The following is an 18,709-nucleotide window of genomic DNA, read 5'->3' as shown; positions in this document are numbered from 1 at the left end:
TCGTGGCAACGATACTTTATTTATCATTTATTAAAACTTGACAATCGTACGCTTGCGAGCAAGAAAATACGCAACATGAGTCTAAAAACTCAGCAAGAAACATGCATTACATAGCTAATACATATTAAAAATCATCATGCTTTGGACGTGCAAGACTTAAACATAAACATCATGCATAAAAATAACATAAAAATAAACTACTTCCATTTGGGGTGATGAAATACGTGCAATTGTGGTAACCACCATTTATGAGCATATAATTGGTTCCCGTGATCACGGTCGTTGTACAACAAGTATATGACATCCATTTAAACTTTCATTCTTTGGAAATATCCTCCTTGGAGCTCACCCCAGGGCGCCAATCCTATCATTCCATCTCGTGAGCACATAGTTTGGAAAGAACCCTCCGGAGCTCATCCCGGAGTACCAGTCCCGTACTGCTACCACAAGAACACATACAACATCAAAATATTTTTCATGCATTATCGTAACATCATCATACTTCCTCATTATAAGCATCGTCGTCATAAGAATTTTTTTCATAAACTTTCTCATAACTTCATTATACACATCATAAAATATTTGCATCATAAAACTTTTTATCGTTCATGAAATATACTTAAAAATATCTTAAAATCATCATGTCAACATGAACCTTAAAAATAACTTGAAACTTATCATGTCATGCTCTTAAAATCCTTTCATACTTGAAAATCATGTATGCTAAATGAAATAAAGATAAACACGTACATGGATCTTTCATAACATTTCATTCTTTCATAGAGAACATAGTTTTCGTGAGAACGTACTGACATATAATGCATTACATAACTAAACTGATCCACGTGAGTCGTTCTTTTTGTTCTTGGCATTAAAACTCAAAATTTTTGTGTAGGACATCTTAAAAATACTTAAAACACCTTAAAATATCATAAACATGAATTTAGAACATAAAAACACATACTAAAAATTACGGGGCAGAACATTTCCCGCTTTCGCCCCAGCGCAAGCTCAAAGCGCGGGAGCGCCCTACCTAGGCACCCCTGCGCTACCTCCGGGCACGGGGGCGCCCAACACTGGCGCCACTGCACTCGGGCTGCTGCCTGCGCACTCAGGCAGTGGCGCAGGGTGTCGTTTACTCGATTTCTTTGACCTTTTTCGGTCCTTTTTTATCCCTTTTAAAACCTACTCACTCACCTATTGAAACTTATGATCAAACACATGAAAAACTTCAAAACATTGAAAAGGATTCACCCAAAAACTTCCATCTTCAAAAGATTTACATCTAAACCTTTCATTCAAAATACACACACCAAAATTCCCAGATCCACATGACTTTTTCATCAATATCAAAAATCTTTACACGAAACATTTACTCTTTGGAACCTTAATTTTCCACATGAAAAATCTTCATAACTTGAAAGAATTCGATCAAAAGCACCACAACTTCAAAAGCTTTAAACTAAAAATACAGACATCAAGAATACTCATAATCAAACATCTTTCTCAAAATTCTTTAACATCTTTCTCAAAAATCTTTAACCAAAACATCAAAACGATTCCCGTTTCACATTTCTACATCATGTTTTTCAAAATATCTTAAAATCATGTAATATACATTACATACACATCAACATACATCTTTTTCATATCAAAATACATATATTCTCGATTGGTGGTTTCAATATCATTTAAACTTGCTGATCGTCGTGGGTTGTGATTAACCAGTACCTCGGTAGAGATCTAGCCTTGCACGAAAGATATTCGAGAGTCTTCTTATACCTTGGTGTAGCGTTTGAACGAGGGAAGGGAGAGGGAATAATGGGGTAGGCGGCGGCTAGGGGGAAGAAAAAGAAATAAAATAAAACTGAATGCCTACTTGTTTTGTAACTAATGGGCTTGGAATTCGGCCCATTAGTTGCAAACACAGACTGTAACATCCCAAAACTCGGGAACGTTACTAAACGTACATACTTAAAAATTCTAGGGAAAATAATTTGCGGAAAACGAAAATATTTTCTTAGAAATGGTTTAAAGATTTCCAACAACTAAAAGAAATAAAGTTTTCAGTATTGCCAACAAGACCAACAAAAAAACGTTAAGTAAAACTTGTGTTTCCTTCCTCTGAATTAAAAGCAATTGTGCAAAATGGCATCGTTCATAAACATGGCCAGTTCCATACTCATCAATTTACATCAATGGTGTCATCGCCTGCACCATTCAAGTATAGTGTAAGGCCCGGGATTAATTAATATTAATCCAAATTTATTTAATTTTAATCCGAGTATATTTAATTTGGGAATATTTAGAGTTTTGATTTAAATTCTAATATTTTTAAATTATTTAGGATTGAAATTGAATTAAAATAAGGGTTGAGGACCAAATTGCAAATATTGAAGAATTGAGGGGCTAAAGTGCAATTTTGATTGAAAGTTATCTGATGTTAATTCTTTTATCAGCATGATACGTGTACATGCCTTAGACAATTCGGAAGTTGAAGAACAGAGCAAGCCGAGATCTTTCGTTTCTTTTGATTTTCCGATCTTCAAATCTTTATAACTTTTTCTCCGGTTATCCGATTTCGATTCCGTAAATTGTTCTGGAATCCTTACGACGAGGGCTTTGATCTCGTGTAAGTTTTATATTATGATATTTGGATTTCGAAATCAATAAAGGGCAGATATCAGATGTTTGGTTATTGATTGTGTTCTTGCATTTGTATCGCTTCTATTTTTAAAACCGGATCAAAGTTGTGTTGGAAAACGCGGCTCTCAGATCAATCGGTATTGATACCCGGTGCAGCGGAAGTTTAAAATTTTGTATGGAACAATTCCATAGTGTGGGTATCAATCCTTTTACGATTAAATTATTTGTGTGTGTAAAATTAAATAACAATTATTAAATTTTACCTTCAATCTCGAAGCGAGATTATTGGACACCACACAGATTTTTCTGCGCTTCTTGTATCTCCCAGGAACTGATGAACTCCTTCTATCAGGTCCACGAACGGAGGTTTAATCCCTCTGATAGATTGCACTAGAAAATCTATCAGAAGTTTTCTGCGAAGAGAATAAACGAATTTGATTCGCTATTCCAGACTGCAATTCAAAATCACAGACCGGAATTTCTCACGCAGAGAAGGGAGGGGGGGGGCCGAATTTCTTTTGAGAGAGAGCTAAGGTTTTCGATTTTCTGTCTCTCAAATTAATGACCAGTTGTGTGTAATTTCTGTACTGCAATAACTTATTTATAATGCAGGCCACTAACACCTTAGGGCCCATTAGTCATAAGTTGAGGCCCGACAAGCAAAGCCCGCATGTTCAGAAATTAATATAAAATTCATCGTGACTCCGATTGATAAACCGATTTTACCAATGTGCACAGAAACCATTTCTGCACATTTTAAAGTCAAGATAAATTTTCCTGAATCCGAATTCAGTGGTTTCCAAAAATGTACATCCCTATGTCATTTTAGGAAATCCTACTCCCTTACTCTTATTTAAGAAGTCCAACTTCTTTATTCATTAAATTTAACTCTTTAAATTTAACTATCTCAACGGGGATTAAAAACTCCATTACACTGTGTGACCCTCAATGGTTCAAGGATACAGCTAGCCGTGGGCTCACAACTCCTTGTGACTCGGAACAACGATTTCCGACTTGCCCAACGAATCATGGTAAAGCGCCTAGCAACATCGCCCCATAATTCCCTAAGTATCACTGATAGTGCCTGCAAGAACCATATAGATTTTGGTTAGCGTACAGTACGGTCCCTTCATCCATATATCCCGATCGAATCAACAACCATTGGTATATCGAGAGTCGCTCAAGATTCGATAACTATGCAATACATCTTGAAGATCAAATTAGTGACATCGCATGTGCTACTAAGAAATCATTTCTTAAATCACATCAAGTACTCTGGCCAGAGATTCGTCACACTAATATCTCCTCAGATCGCATAGGATATCCACACTCGCAAGTATGTGGTGAATCCTTGACAACAATGCATCGACTCCTATATGTGTTGTAACTGTACCCAATCCCGACACCTGATGACCCCCATAGAGTCGGTAAACGAGTCAAAGCACAGTACTAGCATATAGAGTCTCCATGATGTTTCAAGTAGTAAGGACTAATGGTGTACAACCAAAACCGCGGACTTTATCCACTCGATAAGTGATAACCACTTGGAAAGTCCGGATAGGGTAGTTCGATTATTCATCCTATGAATATCCATTTGCATGCTTCGAACATCTCCATGTTCCCTACCAATGAAACGTGGTACTCCGCATCGCAAATGCTAGTCTCAAACTCGAGCGATCCTTATCCTTATTATCGGACGGCTCAATCGACTAGGAACAGTTTAGAATATACAGTGACTATAAGATGTATTTCATGATAGACATCCCCATGTTCTACCACATCTTACATACACTATAGTATATTCAAGGTCTTTATCAAAACAACAATAGTATATCACAATATAACAATATGAAGAAAGATAAAGTCATTGCCATTAATAAAAGTGTAAATTACATTAAACAAAAGATCGTTTGTACAAAGAGTCATCAAAACCCATAGCCACAAGTTGGCTCACTGGGCACCCACTCTTTCAATCTCCCACTTGCCCTATAGCCAACTAGTCATACTACGTAGACCCATTGCTTCGCGATGTTTGTCAAACAATGGTCCCGGCAAGGGCTTCGTAAGTGGATCAGCGATATTGTCTGCAGAGGCCACTCGTTCGACAGTGATGTCTCCTCTTTCCACAATCTCCCGGATGATGTGGTATTTCCTCAGTACGTGTTTGGATCTTTGATGAGACCTTGGTTCCTTTGCTTGAGCAACGGCACCCGTGTTGTCACAGTACACCGGGACTGGACCAACAAATTCAGGAATGACGCCCAACTCTTGGACGAAATTCCTCATCCAAACGGCCTCTTTAGCAGCAGCTGATGCTGCAATGTATTCAGCCTCAGTGGTGGAATCCGCTGTGGTGTCCTGCTTGGAACTCTTCCAAGAGACAGCACCGCCATTGAGCATGAACACAAATCCAGAGGTTGACTTCGAGTCATCCACGTCACTTTGGAAGCTAGAGTCGGTATAGCCTTCCAATTTCAGTTCTCGTCCTCCATATACCATGAACATATTCTTAGTCCTTCGTAAGTACTTAAGAATGTCCTTCACGGCTTTCCAATGCATTTGACCGGGATTAGCTTGATATCTGCTCGTGACACTCAGAGCAAATGCTACATCCGGTCTGGTAGATATCATCCCATACATGATACTACCTATAGCTGACGCATATGGTACATGTGTCATATTCTCTATCTCTGCATCAGTCTTGGGACACATAGACTTGGATAGAGAAACTCCATGACACATGGGTAGATGTCCTCTCTTGGACCCATCCATTGAAAACCGTTTCAATATGGTATCGATGTAGGTTGATTGTGTGAGTCCTATCATTCTCTTAGATCTATCTCTATAGATCTGTATCCCAAGAATGTAGGATGCCTCACCCAAATCCTTCATCGAGAATCTACCTGATAACCATATCTTTGTTGACTGCAACATCCCTACATCATTCCCAATGAGTAGGATGTCATCAACATAAAGTACTAAGAATGTCACAGCATCCTTAACTACTTTCTTGTACACGCATGGTTCCTCCGGGTTCTTGATGAAACCAAAATCTTTTATTGTTTCATCAAATTTCTGGTTCCAACTTCTTGATGCTTGTTTTAGACCATAAATTGATCTCTGAAGCTTGCATACCTTATGCTCGCTTCCCATGGATGCGAACCCCTCAGGCTGCTTCATATAGATTTCTTCCTTAATGTCTCCATTAAGAAAAGCAGTCTTCACATCCATTTGCCATATCTCATAGTCATACCATGCAGCTATGGCAATAAGGATTCTTATGGACTTGAACATTGCAACTGGTGAAAAGGTTTCATCATAGTCAACTCCTTGTCTTTGAGTGTAACCTTTCGCCACCAATCGCGCCTTGTAGGTCAATACCTTACCATCAGGCCCAAGCTTTCTCTTGTAGATCCATTTACACCCTATTGGAACAATTCCATCAGGAGGATCTACTAAAGACCAAACTTGGTTTGTATGCATTGAATCCAATTCAGACTGCATAGCTTCAAGCCATAAATTTGAATCCGCATCAGAAATTGCTTCCTTGAAGTTTCTTGGATCACATCCAATGTCGGGTTCATCTTGATCCCCTTCAAGAAGAAGACCATATCGAACAGGAGGTCTAGAAGTCCTCTCGGATCTTCTAGGTTCAGGCGTGTCCAGTAATGGTTCCTGAGGTGTAGGATCGTTATTTTGTATTTCGGGTTCTTCTCGAATTTCTTCGAGTTCCATCATCTCACCTTTCTTATCCAATAAGAACTCCTTCTCCAAGAAGGTGGCATTCCTTGAAACAAACACCTTTGTTTCAGCAGGATAATAGAAATAATATCCGATTGAATTCTTCGGATACACTACAAAATAACATAAGCTGGATCGACTATCCAACTTATCTCCCAATGTCCGCTTCACGTAAGCTGGACATCCCCAAATCCTCAAGTACGAATACTTAGGAGCTTTGCCATTCCATAACTCGTATGGTGTTTTGTCCACTGCTTTAGTGTGGACGTTGTTCAACAACAATACCGCCGTTTCAAGCGCATAGCCCCAAAACGAAGGTGGAAGCTCAGTGAAGCTCATCATGGATCGAACCATGTCCAACAAAGTTCGATTGCGACGCTCCGATACACCATTAAGCTGTGGTGTCATAGGAGGAGTCCATTGAGAGAGAATCCCATTCTCTTTTAGATAGTCCAAAAACTCGGTACTCAAGTATTCTCCACCTCGATCCGATCGAAGTGCTTTAATACTTTTACCTAGCTTGTTTTCTACTTCAGCCTTGAATTCTTTGAACTTTTCAAATGCTTCAGACTTATATTTCATTAAATATAAATACCCATATCTTGAATAATCATCGGTAAAGGTAATGAAGTAGGTGTGGCCATATTGAGTCCCAACTCTAAATGGTCCACAAACATCTGTATGGATCAAATCCAATAGATTTTGACTACGTTCAGGTTTCCCCTTAAAAGGAGATTTAGTCATTTTTCCTTTTAGGCAGGATTCACAAGTAGGTAGAGAGTTAATATCAGACATATCAAACATGCCCTCTCCCACTAGCTTGTTCATCCTCCTTGAGGAAATATGACCTAGCCTAGCGTGCCAAAGGTTTGCCGGGTTTTGGCTATCGATTTTCTTTTTGTTTGTTGTTGCCGGTTTATCAACATAATTTATTGGAACGTATTTTAGTTTTAAGTTGTATAGATCGTTTTCAAGTTGTCCATTTCCAATCAAACATTCATTCTTGTAAATATTGCAAATCCCATTCACAAAATTGCAAGAATAACCATCTCTATCTAGCATAGAAACAGAAATAATGTTTTTAATTAAATCCGGAACAAATAAAACATCTCTTAAAAATAACTTAAAACCGTTCTGCAAAATTAAACAAACATCTCCAATGGCTGTAGCTTCAACTCTGGAACCATTCCCGAGCCTCAGCTGGGTCTCACCCATTCTAAGCCTGCGACTTCTTGTCATCACCTGCAAATCATTGCAAATGTGAGATCCACATCCGGTATCCAATACCCAAGAAGTTGTATTAAGTGAAATGTTTATTTCAATATAGAACATACCCTTTGCAGTTCCCAACTGCTCTAGATATTCCTTGCAGTTGCGCTTCCAATGACCGGGCTTCTTGCAGTAATGGCAAATATCCTTGGATTTTCCATTGTTTGAAGCCTTTGTCTTGTGCTTCTTCTCGGGTTCGACTTTCTTGGGTGGGGCAGAACGTTTCTTACCCTTCGTACTTGGCCCCTTCTTAGCAGAAGATGAGGAGCCCACCAAGAAAGCTGGTTTATCCTTCTTTAGTGTGGATTCATATGTCACAAGCATATTGACCATCTCTTCAAGGGTGGCCTCTATCTTGTTCATATTAAAATTTACCACAAATCCGTCAAACGAAGAAGGAAGAGACAGAAGCAGTAAATCCACGTTGAGTTCATGCTCCAACACCAAATCAAGAGTTGCTAACTTCTGTATGAGCCAAATCACTCGTACCCCATGATCACGGACCGAAGTCCCTTCACGCATGCGACACGTCATTAGCTCCTTAACAGTAGCGAACCTTTCAGCCCTCGATTGAGCCCCAAAAAGTTCCTTGAGTTGAGCGTGAATGTCAGCAGCATTCACGGTGTCCTCAAATCGCCTCTGGAGTTCATCAGACATCGAGGCTTGCATATAGCATTTGGTCTTGATGTCATGGTCCCACCATGCATCAAGTTTGGCCAATTCCTCCGGACTTACGTCAGCTGGTGCTTCCTTCGGAGGTGATTTCTCTAACACGTAGAGCATCTTCTCCGAAGTCAAGACAATCTTCAACTTCCGGAACCATTCCGTATAGTTTGCGCCAGTCAACTTGTTTTGTTCGAGGATCGAGAATAATGGATTATGCGAATTCATTGTATGAAATACTGAAAAGAAAAATAGACATATATCAATGATTGTTTAAGCAATTTACTAAGACATAAAATAGGCGAATTTAATTTTATGAATCTCACTCCCACTATTTTAACGATTTCACTACCCTCTAGTGAAAACGGAAAACTTTTTCCTTAGTGAGAACATGGAGTCCAATTGACAAACTTATGGTCCCGAATAATATCAGCCAACCATAATTCTCAAAAGGTAGAGCCCAATTGCTTCCAAAGCAACCCCCATGTATTTACCTCATGTCCAATAAGGGCCCAATAATATGACGCCGTTTATAGTGACATGTCAAGATGACCCATCAATATTAAGTTGTGATGGACGGTCGCCATGTGGATCCCCCAATAATATGAGCCGATCCCATGGGAGTTCCACCCAACTTACAACATGTGTCGATCCAATGTACAGCTTTCCGACGGACGGCCCCCCCCAATAATATGAGCCGGACCGTATCCGCGGGTAGCATCACATACATTGACCGTTGATGGAAGGTAGGAACATTTAAACAAATTTAAATTTCCTTTATTTATCTTGATATCAATTTTAAATCATATTTAAAATGAGGGATTTTTAATTATGAAAATTTGTCTCATCATTTTTCAATTTATTGTATGCTTGCCAGATTCATACAATTATGTCTAAAACATGCATACAATCATAATATCATATATTATATATAGGATGATCGATTCCATTTCTAATTGACTCGTGGTTGCCAATCACGAGTCTTAGTCCAATCCTAGGTAATATGCAGTATGCAATCCTATTACATTAGCTTCCAATTTACATTTCTTCGTCTTTATTGTCTGCTGGGCCCACCATCTTCAAATCTTGATCTCCCACTAAATCTAATGTATTTACAATAAATAGCAATGACAAGTAGGGGATACATTTTAGGGGTGGGAACGGGCCATAAACCAAGCCCACTTTTATTACATATGACATTCATATTGGGCCATAAACCAGGCCCATTAATAAAACCAACAACAATAAAACAAATGTAAATTCCTAACATACACCTACAAAATTGGTCATGGCAATCGATCATCCTTATCCAATAACATTTAATTCAAAATTAATTTATTTGATATCATGCATATGGCAATTTAAATTTAAACAGGATAAAATCATATTTTATATATAAATTCATATTTTACATATAAAATCATATTTTACCTTTTATTAAATAAAATCATATTTTATCTACAGAATCTAATTTTATAGATAAAATCATATTTTACTTAATATATACATAAGATCAAATCTTATCATCAATTGTACCAAAAATAATTGATTTCAAAATTCAATTTAAGGATAAAATATTAAAATTTTCCAAAAATTCAAATTTATCCAAAAATCAATTTTAAATTTTCGGACTTGAACAATTCGATCCGATGCCTCGTGAACCAATCAAAAACAATTTTTGACCGGACCAAAAATAAAATTTTAACACATTAAAATTAATTTAAATAAAAAAATAATTTTTCCCGCGGGCCGCCCGGGACACTCCCGGGCCGGCCCGCACCCGTGGGCGCGGGCCGGGGCAGCCCGGCTGCCCCTTTAGGGCAGCGACAATTGCTGCCCTGGCGGCGCCTGGCGCCGCCCCTGGGTGGCGCCGTGCGCTGCCCTGGGCGGCGCCGAGCGGATCAATCGGTATTGATACCCGGTGCAGCGGAAGTTTAAAATTTTGTATGGAACAATTCCATAGTGTGGGTATCAATCCTTTTACGATTAAATTATTTGTGTGTGTAAAATTAAATAACAATTATTAAATTTTACCTTCAATCTCGAAGCGAGATTATTGGACACCACACAGATTTCTCTGCGCTTCTTGTATCTCCCAGGAACTGATGAACTCCTTCTATCAGGTCCACGAACGGAGGTTTAATCCCTCTGATAGATTGCACTAGAAAATCTATCAGAAGTTTTCTGCGAAGAGAATAAACGAATTTGATTCGCTATTCCAGACTGCAATTCAAAATCACAGACCGGAATTTCTCACGCAGAGAAGGGAGGGGGGCGGCCGAATTTCTTTTGAGAGAGAGCTAGGGTTTTCGATTTTCTGTCTCTCAAATTAATGACCAGTTGTGTGTAATTTCTGTACTGCAATAACTTATTTATAATACAGGCCACTAACACCTTAGGGCCCATTAGTCATAAGTTGAGGCCCGACAAGCAAAGCCCGCATGTTCAGAAATTAATATAAAATTCATCGTGACTCCGATTGATAAACCGATTTTACCAATGTGCACAGAAACCATTTCTGCACATTTTAAAGTCAAGATAAATTTTCCTGAATCCGAATTCAGTGGTTTCCAAAAATGTACATCCCTATGTCATTTTAGGAAATCCTACTCCCTTACTCTTATTTAAGAAGTCCAACTTCTTTATTGATTAAATTTAACTCTTTAAATTTAACTATCTCATCGGGGATTAAAAACTCCATTACACTGTGTGACCCTCAATGGTTCAGGGATACAGCTAGCCGTGGGCTCACAACTCCTTGTGACTCGGAACAACGATTTCCGACTTGCCCAACGAATCATGGTAAAGCGCCTAGCAACATCGCCCCATGATTCCCTAGGTATCACTGATAGTGCCTGCAAGAACCATATAGATTTTGGTTAGCGTACAGTACGGTCCCTTCATCCATATATCCCGATCGAATCAACAACCATTGGTATATCGAGAGTCGCTCAAGATTCGATAACTATGCAATACATCTTGAAGATCAAATTAGTGACATCGCATGTGCTACTAAGAAACCATTTCTTAAATCACATCAAGTACTCTGGCCAGAGATTCGTCACACTAATATCTCCTCAGATCGCATAGGATATCCACACTCGCAAGTATGTGGTGAATCCTTGACAACAATGCATCGACTCCTATATGTGTTGTAACTGTACCCAATCCCGACACCTGATGACCCCCATAGAGTTGGTAAACGAGTCAAAGCACAGTACTAGCATATAGAGTCTCCATGATGTTTCAAGTAGTAAGGACTAATGGTGTACAACCAAAACCGCGGACTTTATCCACTCGATAAGTGATAACCACTTGGAAAGTCCGGATAGGGTAGTTCGATTATTCATCCTATGAATATCCATTTGCATGCTTCGAACATCTCCATGTTCCCTACCAATGAAACGTGGTACTCCGCATCGCAAATGCTAGTCTCAAACTCGAGCGATCCTTATCCTTATTGTCGGACGGCTCAATCGACTAGGAACAGTTTAGAATATACAGTGACTATAAGATGTATTTCATGATAGACATCCCCATGTTCTACCACATCTTACATACACTATAGCATATTCAAGGTCTTTATCAAAACAACAATAGTATATCACAATATAACAATATGAAGAAAGATAAAGTCATTGCCATTAATAAAAGTGTAAATTACATTAAACAAAAGATCGTTTGTACAAAGAGTCATCAAAACCCATAGCCACAAGTTGGCTCACTGGGCACCCACTCTTTCAAGTTGAATGATTGAATGTTGTGGATATGACTTCTAGCATGTATATCGATGAGTATAGCTGCTGATATGATGTTATGTGACTGAGTTTTATAAGATATATGCTGATATATGAATTTGAGTTACAAGTTTCGAAGTCGGGATTTACGTCGGTTATCGATTTTGAATCGCTATGCCGTTTAATCGAGTTTTTGGACTGTTTTGATATTCGATAGCTAAGCTGAAACACTTATCTTGATGATGTGAATATTATAGAATTTATTCTTTAGTTTCAGTTGAGTTTGGAAGGCCAACGAGTCGAGACAACGACTTTGAACCGAAGAAAGTGGATTGAGGTTTGAAATGCGATTGATTGATGAATTCTTGATGGTTTTGACTCGTTTCTGAAACGATAGATTGAAATGAAGTTTGATATATGTATTTTGGTTGTATCTTTCAGATTTGAAGAGTTCAAAACCGAGATAAACGAAGGTATAATGACGACATTGCGAAGTAGGGACTTTGAAACTCAAGAACGACTAATCTTGAGTTGACCCGCAAAAATCACATACTTGTTTATGTTTTTGATTTGATTGTGATGTTGTCGATCCATCACAGGTAGTGGATCTTTATATTCGAGTTGATATGATGCTATATTGAATTGATTCTATGCCAAGGTTGCGGTTAACCTTATTTGCGAGTCGTTTACGAACTCGTTAGATGGATATCCATGTCAAGATCAGTTATGAATCTTGATGGCTTTGAATTTATATGAATCAATTCGTTTGTAAAGCGTTTACGTACTCTATTTGTTGAGTCAAGTTTGTTTAAATAGAGTCAAGATGATTTATTTAACGCTTTCTATATGTTGGTTATACTGAGAATTGTTTCTCACCGGAGTTTATCCGGCTGTTGTCTTGTTTTTGTATGTGTGCATGACAACAGAAGGGGCAGAAGCTAGTCATCGACATCATTGACAGCTGGGAGAGAGTCTAGCACGTGAGGACTCGGGTTGTAGATGATGTCTTGAACTTTAGAAGCACTAAACCTTAGTTATGTTGGTTTGGATTACATGTATGACATTTGAGATAGTTGTTGTCATTTACGATCTTTAGCGACTTGTTTGATGTAAATAAATGCATGTATAAATGCTTATGACCTTGTTTATGAGTATATGCATGTTTTGGACTTGATATATCATGATTTGGATCGAATTTGGTGATTGGTATTGATAGTGCACGGTTTTGACAGCACAAGAACTTCTCTGCAGATTTCTGAAATTTGAAGCCCGCTCGATCCGTAGAAGTTGACGGATCGAGCGAGCCCTGTATTTTGCAAAACAGAGAATTTAGTTTTTGGCTCGCTCGATCCGCAAAAGTTGACGGATCGAGCGAGGCCAAATTTTGTTCCATCCGAGAGTTGAGAAATTGTGCTCGCTCGATCGGGTGTTTTTCACCGATCGAGCGAGACACTGAAATTTTAAAAAAAAAAATATTTACTTGGCTCTTGGTTTATTGAATTGATGTTTAATGAATGTTAATTGTTCATTAATTGCCCTAAGATGAGATTAGCAACCCGAGGTCCCCACAACAGGTGGTATCAGAGCGATAAGTTTCTTGGACTGAGATTAGATGAGCGGGGTAGATCGAGTCTTCTTTCTGATTTATTTATTGCTTTCATAATTGTATGGTATATGATTTATTGATTACTGATATTAAATTTTCACATGATGCTGTGATAATTTGCGAAGAATATGCTATACAATGTTTTGAATTACATGCTATCTGGTTATTTGATTTAAGTACTAGCATGTATTATGAGGATGAATCGAAACTCGATCTTTTATGAAGGCAATGTGGACTGCAACAGACTTGTTGTAATTGAGATTGAACTGTACACTAATCTGTTTGATTATCAGATATGCCTCCCCGACCAGCACCGAGAGTTAGATAGACGTTGGCTACGAATCAGCCTGAAAAAACAAATGCTGCACAGGTCCCAGTGACAGTGTCTGAACATGGACAGGGTAGTAGTTCTACTGATGAGTTTAGTGATGCTAATCCGATGGAGAACCTTCTGAAACGATTCCAGTCATTCCAACCACCAAAGTTGCAAGGAACTGAGAATGCTGTGGAATGTGAGAATTGGCTGGAATATATTGAGCATTTATTCGAGTCTATTGATTATTCAGATGATCATCGTGTGAGACTGATTATTCATCAACTGCATGGCCTTGCCAAGAGTTGGTGGATAGCGACGAAGAAAGCATTGGAGAACCAAGGTATTGTTATTACCTGGTCTGTATTTCGAACTGCTTTCTATCAGCGTTTCTTTCCTGTGTCTTATCGCAAGGACAAAGGAGCAGAGTTTGCGAGTTTGCAACAGGGACAGTTAAATATCGAGGAATATGTTGCCAAGTTCACTAGCTTGTTGAAGTTTTCTCCACATATCGTTGTTAATGATGAAGCTCAAGCCGATCAATTTATCAATGGCTTGAATCCTGATGTATTTACACTTGTGAATTCGGGAAGACCGAATACCTTTGCTGATGCTCTGAATCGAGCAAAGGGTGCAGAAGCAGGGATACTGAAACAATGTGGAGCATCGTTTGTGCCACAGCCAGTGAGACAGTCCCAAGAACAGTCACAGATTCCACCGCCACCTCGATTTGAAGCTGGAGGTTGCAGTAGTGGAAAGAAAAGTTTTTTCAAGGGCAAGAGCAAACAATTCAAGAGATCTGGTGGTAGTAGCTCTTCAAGTTCAGGTAGTTCCCGACAGTCTAGGGCTGGACAGAAGTCCGATGTGTATTGCACCAAGTGTGGTGGTCGCCATACCAATGAACAATGCTGAGGTGTATTTGGAAGCTGCCACATATGCAACAAGATGGGACACTTTGCACGAGTGTGTCCACAACGAGGTTCTGAAGGTGCACAGGGTGCAGGATCATCAAGACCAGTAGGTCAATCTACATCTTCTGTTCACTCTTTTCAACCACAGCCTGCAGCACCGAGTAGAGGAGGAGGTCAGACAGTGAATCAACCTCCCAGGCAACAAGCACGAGTGTTTGCATTGACAGAAGAGCAAGCACAAGCAGCACCGGACGATGTGATTGCAGGTAACTGTTTTCTTTCTGGTTATCCTGCTTATGTCTTATTCGATACTGGTGCGTCGCATAACTTAATCTCTGAGCAATTTGTTACATTGTATTCATTGCCTATTGAGTCATTAGATACTGTAGTGTCTATATCTTCACCGTTGGGAAAAGGTATAGTATCAGTGAAGTCTATAAGAAATTGTGTACTACAGTATGAAGGTAATGAAGTTGAGCTTGACTGTATCGTTCTTGGTTTATCTGATTTTGATTGCATAATCGGTATTGATATGCTAACCAAGTACAGAGCCACAGTGGACTATTTTCAGAAGATTGTGAAGTTCAGGCCTGATATGACTGATGAGTGGAAATTTTATGGTAAGGGATCACGAGCCAGAATTCCTTTGATATCTGTTCTTTCTATGACTGACTTGTTACAGAAAGGGGCGGAAGGATTTCTTATTTATGCAGTCGATATACTGAAGACTAGTCCGACATTGATGGATATACCAGTGGTGAATGAGTTTGCAGATGTATTCCCTAATGAGATTCCAGGATTGCCACCGTACAGAGAGATAGATTCGATATTGAATTGATGTCAGGTACACAACCGATATCGAAAGCACCGTACCAAATGGCACCAATTGAATTGAAAGAAATGAAGGACCAACTCGAAGATTTGTTGGCCAAAGGATATATCAGACCGAGTGTATCCCCATGGGGTGCTCCGGTATTGTTTGTTAGAAAGAAAGACGGATCAATGATATTGTGTATTGACTACCGGCAATTGAACAAAGCAACGGTAAAAAATCGCTATCCTTTACCTCGTATCGATGATTTATTTGATCAATCGCAGGGATCGTCGGTATATTCGAAAATTGATCTTTGATCCGGATATCATCAACTGAGGGTTAGAGACGAAGACATTCCTAAGACTACATTTAGAACTAGGTATGGCCATTACGAATTCATAGTCATGCCTTTTGGTCTAACGAATGCACCAGCAGTTTTTATGGGATTGATGAATAGAGTATTTCAAAGATATTTAGATGATTTTGTGATTATCTTTATCGATGATATTTTGATATACTCTAAGAATCTGTGTGAACATGCTGATCATCTCCGAACTGTGTTGAGAACATTAAGAGAAGAGAAATTGTATGCCAAATTATCCAAATGTGAGTTTTGGTTGCAGCGAGTTGTTTTTCTTGGTCATATAATTTCAGGAGATGGCATTTCAGTGGATTCGAGTAAGGTTGAAGTTGTGATTAGTTGGCAGAAACCGACATCTGTGCCAGAAATTCGAAGTTTTATGGGCTTAGCAGGTTATTATCGTCGATTCATTCGAGATTTTTCATCTATAGCGAAGCCTATTACACAGCTTACACAGAAGAATGCACCATTTATATGGTCTGAGGCGTGTGAAAGAAGTTTTATCGAACTTAAGAAGAGATTGAAGACAGCGCCTGTTCTAATAATCCCTACAGGTATTGGTGATTTTTTTGTTTATTGTGATGCTTCTCACCAGGGTTGGGGATGTATTTTAATGCAAAAAGGACATGTTGTTGCTTATGCTTCTCGACAACTGAAACCACATGAAGTCAGGTATCCGATTCATGATCTTGAATTGGCTGCAATCGTCTTTGCATTGAAAATCTGGAGACATTATTTATATGGAGAGAAGTTTGAAATCTTTTCTGATCACAAAAGTCTGAAGTATCTGTTATCACAATCTGAATTGAATATGAGACAACGACGATGGCTTGATTTGTTGAAGGATTTCGATTGTGAAATCAAATACTATCCGCAAAAATCTAATGCAGCAGCGGATGCCCTAAGTAGAAAGGTATGTGTTTTATCCTTGTCTACGATAGGTGTATCTAATTTGATTGAAGATTGTTGTAGTTCTGGATATGTATTTGAGACAGATAAAAGGCCGATGAGAGTTTATGCAATCAGTGTTGAGCCAGAGTTATTGATTCGTATCAAAGAAGCACAAAAAGCCGATCAGAATGTGCAGAAGTCGATTGAAATGATTCGATCAGGACATCAGTCTGAGTACAAGGTTAGTGACGATGATATCTTGTATGTGAATGACCGAATAGTTGTTCCCGATATTGCAGACTTGAGACAGAATATTTTGAAAGAAGCCCATTGTAGTCGCTTCAGTGTTCACCCTGGAGGCAGAAAGATGTACAACGACTTGAAGAGTCAGTACTGGTGGAAACAAATGAAGACTGATGTGACGGAATTTGTGTCTAAATGTTTGAATTGCCAACAGGTGAAAGCTGAAAGAAAGAAACCAGGTGGCTTATTACAAAGTTTATCGATTCTTGAATGGAAATAGGACCACATTTCCATGGACTTTGTAACGAAGTTGCCACGATCATCTCGAGGATGTGATGCTGTTTGGGTGATCATCAACAGATTGACAAAATCTGCGTGCTTTATTCCCTACCGAATGACTTATCTTCATGATCAAATGGCAGATCTCTATATTCAAGAAGTGGTAAGACTATACGGTGTGCCAAAGTCGATTGTATCTGACCGAGATCCGAGGTTTACTTTGCACTTTTGGCATAGCCTACAGGAAGCTCTTGGTACGCGTTTACATTTGAGTACTGCTTACCATCCTCAAACTGACGGTCAATCTGAACGAACTATTCAGACGCTTGAGGATATGCTTAGAGCTGTAGTACTTGATTTTGGCGTTACATGGCAAAATTCTATACCACTTGTGGAATTTTCTTATAAAAACAGATATCAGACGAGTATAGAGATGGCACCATTTGAAGCATTATATGGGAAGTAGTGTCGATCGCCTTTGTATTGAGATGATGTTTCTGAGGTACCTGAGTTAGGGCCAGATATGATCAGACAGATGACTGAGAAAGTGAAATTGATACAGCAGAGAATGAGAACAGCGCAGCATAGACAGACCAGATATGCAAATGTACGACGACGGCCGTTATCTTTTGATCAGGGAGATAGAGTGTTTCTGAAGATTTCACCGTTCAGAGGCACAGTTCGATTTGGCAAACGAGGAAAAGTATCTCTGAGGTATATTGGGCCGTATGAGATTCTCGAGAAGATAGGCAATCTTGCTTATCGACTCGCTCTTCCTATGTCTTTATCTGGAATACATGATGTCTTTCATGTATCGATGTTGAGGAAGTATATATCTGATGCATCTCATGTGATTTGATCTGATGAAGCTGAGTTGGATGATACTCTTTGCTATTTCGAACGACCTATTCAGATTCTTGATAGGAAGGCAAAGCAACTCCGAACAAAGACTATTCCATTGGTGAAGATTCAATGGAGTCGACACGGAGTTGAAGAAGCAACTTGGGAAGTCGAAGAAGATATGAAGCAATGATTTCCTTATCTATTTCACTGATGTGAGTTCTTATGCAGTTTTCAGTTATTCTTTATTCTTATGAGCATGCGGACTGCATATCTATACTGTTTATGAATTCGAGGACGAACTCATGTCTTAGTGGGGGAGAAATGTAAGGCCCGGGATTAATTAATATTAATCCAAATTTATTTAATTTTAATCCGAGTATATTTAATTTGGG

The sequence above is a fragment of the Henckelia pumila genome, chromosome 1, assembly GCF_033568475.1.
Source record: "Henckelia pumila isolate YLH828 chromosome 1, ASM3356847v2, whole genome shotgun sequence".
NCBI lineage: Eukaryota > Viridiplantae > Streptophyta > Magnoliopsida > Lamiales > Gesneriaceae > Henckelia > Henckelia pumila.
This window is presented reverse-complemented; position numbering follows the sequence as displayed.